Source organism: Rhinolophus sinicus, chromosome 9 (genome assembly GCF_057876585.1).
Source record: "Rhinolophus sinicus isolate RSI-liver-muscle chromosome 9, RSI-T2T, whole genome shotgun sequence".
Taxonomy (NCBI): domain Eukaryota; kingdom Metazoa; phylum Chordata; class Mammalia; order Chiroptera; family Rhinolophidae; genus Rhinolophus; species Rhinolophus sinicus.
The window spans coordinates 31,031,511-31,037,816 of record NC_142509.1 but is presented as its reverse complement, the minus strand read 5'-3'; the positions used below and the strand labels follow the sequence as shown (position 1 = coordinate 31,037,816).

Sequence of the window (6,306 nt, the reverse complement as noted above, 5' to 3'; positions counted from 1 at the left end):
TTATACCTTCTGTTTCTTGGTCAGTTAGGGTGACATTCTGGGTATTTCTTCACATTTGTCTTTTAGTTCACAAATGTGTCCTGTTTATTCCAAGATGATGGTCATTATTAAGTCTGCTGCTAAATTGTGTTTTATGACTTAATTTTTAAAAGCTCATATATTACTATATCAGAACTTTGTTTTAAATATTTCCATTTTGTTGAAATACAGTTACTTGTTTTCGTTTGTATTTTATTTAAAGCATTTCAGGACATTACTCAGAGAAGCGACCTTTCTGTACACTGCCAAAAAGGTCATGGCATAAAGAAAGTTGAAACCCTCATCTAAAAGGACTTTTTAAAATATATAATCCAAAAATTTCAGATATTTTGTTAAGCAGAGGATTTTTGGTTTTGTAGTTCACAATATTGCCAGGAAAAATACAAAACCAAAGTCGCTCTTGGAGATGCCCACGTGTGTCCCCAGCACTGCGTAGTCTGGAGCTCACGGATGGGGAACGGCATCAGGAAAATCCCGGACCTTAGGTATCAGTCGAGTCTGGCCTTCAGTTCGTCCTCTAGTGAAAAAAAGACATTGGGGTGCAGATAATGGGCACACATAATAAAGGTAACTTGATAGATACTCAAAGCTATTTCCTTTGAAGGGAATTCTCCATGCCTGGAAGCCCGGCGAAGAAGGAACAGGGATGAACGGCTGAGAGAACAGGAATGTATGAGGTATCGATCCCCCTTTGTAGAGTTCACAGCTCAGCCAGGAGCAGGGCCACGTTAATTTCATGGGGAAACTGAGGCTCCCACATGCTCTCCCAACTGTTACCAAAAGTAACGTGCACCCACATGGTAGGTGCCTGGGGCAGAGACTGCTTCCTGGAGGCTACAATACACATACGCAAAACTCTTTCTAGTTTACACATCGCTTTCATCCTCACAGCAGTCTCCTGAGTCTCCCTTTTGAAGATGGATAAACTGAGGCTCAGAGGGCAAATAGCGTAACTTCTTCTCCGTGCCTCAGTTTCTTGATCTGTCAAATGGGGATAATAATGGTACTGACCTCTTCAGGCTGATGTGAGAATGAAATGAGTTGATATAGACAAAGCATTTATAATAGGGTAGCAGATAGTAGTAATAGTAGGTCTGACACAGTGTTGCTGATTATTATTCACACATCACCCCAGAATCTAACCCTCCCCACTGCCCCTAGTCCCACTTACTGCAGTGCTTTGTTTCATTTTCTCCATGGCACTCACCCTGTCTGACATTATACATTCACTTACCTACACATCTACTCACTGTTTCCCCATAGATCGTGCGTGCCACGAGGGCAGGGACTTCGTCTGTTGTATCCCCCAAGAACCCGGGACACTTGAAAGATATTTCTCAAGTCTGTGAGTGATTAAGAAAGTGATGGAGGCTTGATTTCAGGGACTCCGCAATGAACTCTGAGCCCCAGGCCAGCCACTCACTGTGAAGCACAGCACACAGCCTCTGAAATGCCCATACCTGGTCAGCCACGGCCACGATTAGTCACTGACACCACGTCCAGCCCCGTGTCCTCCAATGGCGACCTCATGGCTGGGCCACGTTTAGTTTGTGTTACACATACATTTTGCTGGAATCTCTATTTACAATACCCAGTGGCAACTGTTCATTTCTTGGACAGTCAACAAGGTTCTCATAGGCAGGACCTAAACTAATCTTCTCTGAATCTCCAGCAAGTCCCAGGTGTCTGGAAGGTGTTCAAGTGAGTGAATGGATGAATGAATGATGACACCAGGACAGGGTTCCCAGATATAAGACACCTAGTCAAATTGGAACTTCAGATAAATAATACTTTTTTAGTATAAGTACGTCCTAACTATGGCGTGGGATATACTTATACTGAAAATCATTTGTTGGTTATCTGAAATTCAAATTTAACTGAGCATCCTGTGTTCTTATTTGCTAAATCTGGCAACCTTATAGCAAAGGCCCTTGTAGTAAGGGACAGGAAGAGGTGACAGAGGTGAAACTTAAATGTGGGCCTGGGCTTGCTGGGGAGGCAGTAAGAACAGTGGATTCTAAGGGGTGGCCTCAAAGTGTCTGACCTAAGGATGGTGGCCAAGGGCCTAGGCCAACCCCTCTGCCTCTAATCTTGCAAAGGGACAGTCAGGGGACACTGAGGGAAAATGGCTGCCAGAGGGAAGGGGAAGTGTTGGGAAAATCACTTTGGAGAAGGGGAACATTCTCATTTCATAGCCTGGCATTCTCAAGGTCTTGCAGCTATCAGAATCCTTAAGAAAAGTGTGAGCAGCTGAAAACACATACACACACACACACACCCCTTGAGGCCCCTTCCAATCTGTCTTCTCCAAACTATATACTAGCTTCAGAGATCAGCAGGGGCGTAAGATGTTTTGTTTATAATCAGGAAACACTGCTATCTTCCAAAATTAAAAAACAAAAACAAACAACAAACTGTCCCACACAGTTTTACAGAATTTTACAGATTTTGAAATTTAAGTCTTTATTATGGAAAACTTGAAACATCCACAAAAGTAGCAAGAGGAGTACAGTGAAGTCCCATGTACCCGTCGCCCGGATTTAGCCATTTCGTGTTGTGCCAACCTGTGGCCTCTCGGCCTCAGTCCGCACCTCCTCCCCCCATACACTTATTTTTGCATCTAGGCCTCACTTCCCCCAAACACACACTTATTTCCCATAAGTATTTTTAAAGCAAATCTCAGTCACCATATCATTTTATCCAACTTTATAATTTTTAAAGGGTTTGTACCCCCACTGGGCGCTCTCTGAGCGATGGGTATTGTAATCCCATTTTACACATGTGGAAACTGAGGCTCAGAGAGGTGAAGTTCTCTTCCAAAGTGACAGAAGTGTGCCATGGGACTGGCACCAAGCTGTCAGGAACCCCAGGCCCTAAGGCACCCGTCCCTCCAGGAGGCCACAGGCCAAGCCCATGGGGGCACAGAGCTGAGCGCCCCACCCCCAGCCCTCCTCCTCCTCTTCCCCAGGCAGGGCTCCAGACGGTCAGACTTTGATCTCTGCCAGGGCCGAATTCCAGATGGAGACCCCAGCAGCCCACTCGGGGCACACGATTGATGGGGTGTTAATGCTGTCAGGGTTTACAGACAAGCCCTGGGCCTGGGCCTGGGCCTGTGCGAGGGCCAGGCTGAGGGCTGATTGTCAGCCGTGATGGGAACCAGACACCTTGGCCCGATTGGCTGGCAAGGAGAAGGCCCAGGGGGAGGAGACGGCCTGGGGTTTCCCACAGCGGAGCAGCCAGCAGGATCAGAAATAGCGGTCAGGTGAGAGCAGATGGTGCAGGTTCCCTGAGGACCTCCAGGTAGCCCTCCAAGTGTCAGGGGTGCCCTAAACCTCTCCACATAGTGAGAAGGGCTCCGGACTCAGAGCCCAATGTCAGCCACTGAGAATGGCTTCACCTTTCCCTCTCTCGGCCTCAGTGTGCTTGCTCATCAGTAACAAAAGGAGGTGGGACTAGATCAGGGGTCAGTGAAGTTTTTCTGTAAAGGGCCAGATGGCCAATACTTCAGGCTTTGCAAACCACATGGTCTCTATTCCAACTACCAAACTGCCATTGTGGCGTGAAAGCCGCCATAAAGATCTGACCAGGTGGGCATGGCTGTGTTCCAATAAAACTTTATTTACAAAAACAGTTGGTGGGCCGGATTCGACCCTCCCATTGTAGCTGTTGACTCCTGGACCAGACAGTCACGAAAGGCTCTTTGAACTCTGAAAAATGTACGAGTCAGAGATTAGGGTTCACAAACCCGTACACCTATGGGGGCCAGGCAGATAACACAAATGAACAAAGCAAAAGCCAGCGTAAGGCATTAGGGAGTGGTAAGGACTGAAGCAAACAGGAGAACCTATGCCTTCATTAAAAGGGGGTGGGGTGGGTGGTCTCTACTCGGCTCCAGCCAGTTGCTGCCAGATGGAAATGCAGACCATCTGGCTCCCAGACAGAAATGACTGGTCAAGAGCATCTGCTTTTTTTTTTTTTTTTAAAGGGAATTAGCCAGTTTTGAAATGTTAGCTACTAACTCCAACTTCTAAAAAAAAAAAAATGGCGTGGCCCACATCCCAACACACATGGCCGCAGATACAGCCCAAGGGCCACCCATTTGCAAACTCTGCCCTACATTCAGAGGCAGAAACCCCCATGGCAGAAACCGTGTTAGTGATTCGCAGAAGCACAGAGATGATTTTGAAACTCACCCTCAGTGTCGAATTGTTTTTCTTCCATGCTTGAAGTCCACAGGTTGGTTGGAAGGTCAGGGATGCTGACAAAGGAGGATCCAGCCAAGAACAGGTGACCTGTCAGGCTTCTTTGCCCAGGACTTGGGGGGACACACAGGCTTCTCTCCTTGGGAGGGAAGAAAGCAAGAATGTTCCTCCAGGCACCTGACATGATGTCCCCAGGTGGCCAACAGGCCCAGGCCCCTGGAGGCTGGTCTCTCGGAGCCGAAGGCCCAAGCTGCTTTTTATAAATCACCATCTTCCTGGCTGGGATGGAAAGGGCCAGGGTCGCCAGCCTGTTAGGGTTTCGTTGCCAACTGTCTCTAAGGCAACATCCAAGCAAGATGTGCGATTCCGGAAATGGCTGCGACAGGCAAAAGGCAGAGTGGGCAGATGTGTGGGGCTAGCCCAGGAGGGGGATGTTTATTTTTATTTGGGGGGCCGGTAGGCCTGGGAGCCATTAAAAAATACCTATTCATCTTCCTGTTGATCTCAGGGGGGCTAAATTAGAGCCCAAAAATGAGTCTGGAGCTATGAGGACAAGGGAAGGGTATTTTAAAATTCTGCCCATGTGAACTGGTGAAAAAGAAAGAAATGCTGTCCATCACGGCCCCACACAAGTTACCAAACGTGTCCTGTTTGTTAATCTTCATTTGAAAATCAGCTTGACCGGGGTACAATTTATTTTCCAAAAATGCACCCATCTTGGGGCAGCCACTGTGGAAAATAGCATGGCAAATCCTCAAAAAATTAAAAATAGAACTCCCATATGACCCAGCAACGCCACTTCCGGGTATTTACGATAAAGAATTGCAAGCAGGGTCTTGAAGAGCTTCCTTACATGTCCATGGTCACAGCAGCGTCATTCACAATAGCTGAAAGATGGAAGCAACACAAGTACCCGTGAATGGGTAAGCACCCACACAGTGGACTATTACTCAGCCATAAAAAGGAGGGAAATGCTGACACCTGCTACCACATGGACGAATCCAACAAGACACAATGCTCAGTGAAAGAAGCCGGTCACAAAAGGACAAACACTGTACGATTCCACTTATACGAAGTCCCTGGGGTAGTCGAGTTTATGGAGACAGAAAGTAGAATGGTGGTTGCTACTAGAGTGGTGAGGCTGGAGAGAGAATGGGGAGTTGTTGTGTAACGAGCACAGAGTTTCCATCTGGCAAGATGAAAACGGTCTGCAGATCTATCGGACAACAATGTGCATACACTTAACACGATTGAACTGTACACTTCAAAATGGTTAAAATGGTCAAGTCTGCGTTGTATGTCTTTTTAACCATAATTAAAAATTAAAATTTTAAAAGAATGTGCCCATGTTACGTGTAAAGCTCCCTGGACATTGCTAAATATGGTATCACCCCAACCAAAATAGCAACACTTGCTTCACCCCAGAAATTTCTCTTGTACCCCACCACAGTCTCTACTGTGGTTTTAAACATTCCGCGGAATTAAAGTTTAATTCAATAGGAGTATTGCCCTGGGGTCTCGGCCCAGCCTAAATCTCCTTGGCTGCAAGCAGCCATTTGACCCTGGGGGTCCCTTCCTACCTGGGCTTGTGGGCCTTTGGTCTGTGGGAGGGGGTGGGACCAAAGGAAGGACTGTGGTTTGGGCTTAATTCCTAACCAACTGCCCAGGTATCGACAGCAACAGCATTAACCACCCCCCCCCCACACACACACACACACGCACACACGCACACACGCACACACGCACACACGCACACACGCACACACACACACACACGCACACACACACTTCCCCTGACAGTGGCCATCTTTGCTCGCTTGGTCACACTATAAATTTACCAAGTAGGAAACCACCCCCTTACCTGGCCCTGACGCCCAGCTTGGAGTCTGTCCCCTGGAGCTGTTCACCCAAGTGAGGGCCCCCCTGGGTGAGTGGACTCAGAACAACCCTCCTCACCTCCGTCACAGCCTTGACCTCTTGCTTTCGAAACCCCGGACTTTGGCCTATAAAGATTCATCAGTGAAGGTCGCCCCCTGGTGGACAAATTGGCACATAACAAAAATAT

General features: G+C 47.5%; 1 long non-coding RNA gene across 1 annotated transcript; it reads right to left on the bottom strand.

Moving 5' to 3' along the window:
* Positions 1 to 3,637: 3,637 nt before the first annotated feature.
* LOC141569165 (uncharacterized) lies at positions 3,638 to 5,930 on the bottom strand. Its single transcript, XR_012492608.2, has 2 exons — positions 4,233 to 5,930; positions 3,638 to 3,746 (listed from the first exon to the last, which is right to left on the bottom strand). It is a non-coding gene; the product is annotated as an uncharacterized LOC141569165 (long non-coding RNA).
* Between the last annotated feature and the right edge of the window lie 376 nt (positions 5,931 to 6,306).